The sequence below is a fragment of the Egretta garzetta genome, unplaced genomic scaffold (assembly GCF_000687185.1).
Source record: "Egretta garzetta isolate BGI_Z169 unplaced genomic scaffold, ASM68718v1 scaffold45, whole genome shotgun sequence".
Classification (NCBI taxonomy): Eukaryota; Metazoa; Chordata; class Aves; order Pelecaniformes; family Ardeidae; genus Egretta; species Egretta garzetta.
In genome coordinates, this window is record NW_009260028.1 from 9,421,874 (window position 1) to 9,422,211 (window position 338).

Genomic DNA, 338 nt, shown 5'->3' on the forward strand with positions numbered 1-338 from the left:
AGGGCAGCGGGGCCCCCGGAGTTGGGCCCCGCGCTTGGCCTCTCCCCGCACGCAGCAGTGCGAGTGGCCGCGTACAAATACGCGTGCGTGGGTGCGCCTTTATAAGCGTACTCGTGGGTGTACATGTAGTCATGCATACCCACGCGTGTAATGTGTATGCGAAATACATATAATGTGTATATGTGGTATAATCGTGTGCTGTATGTACGTACGCACGTGCACGTACTATATAGACGCGCATACGCAGGTACATTTTCGTCCTTTCCCCCGGTGCAAAACCAGCGGGGGAAAGTGCTGCGGAGAATTCACGGCGGGGAAGCGGGTCTGGCGAAGGAGGG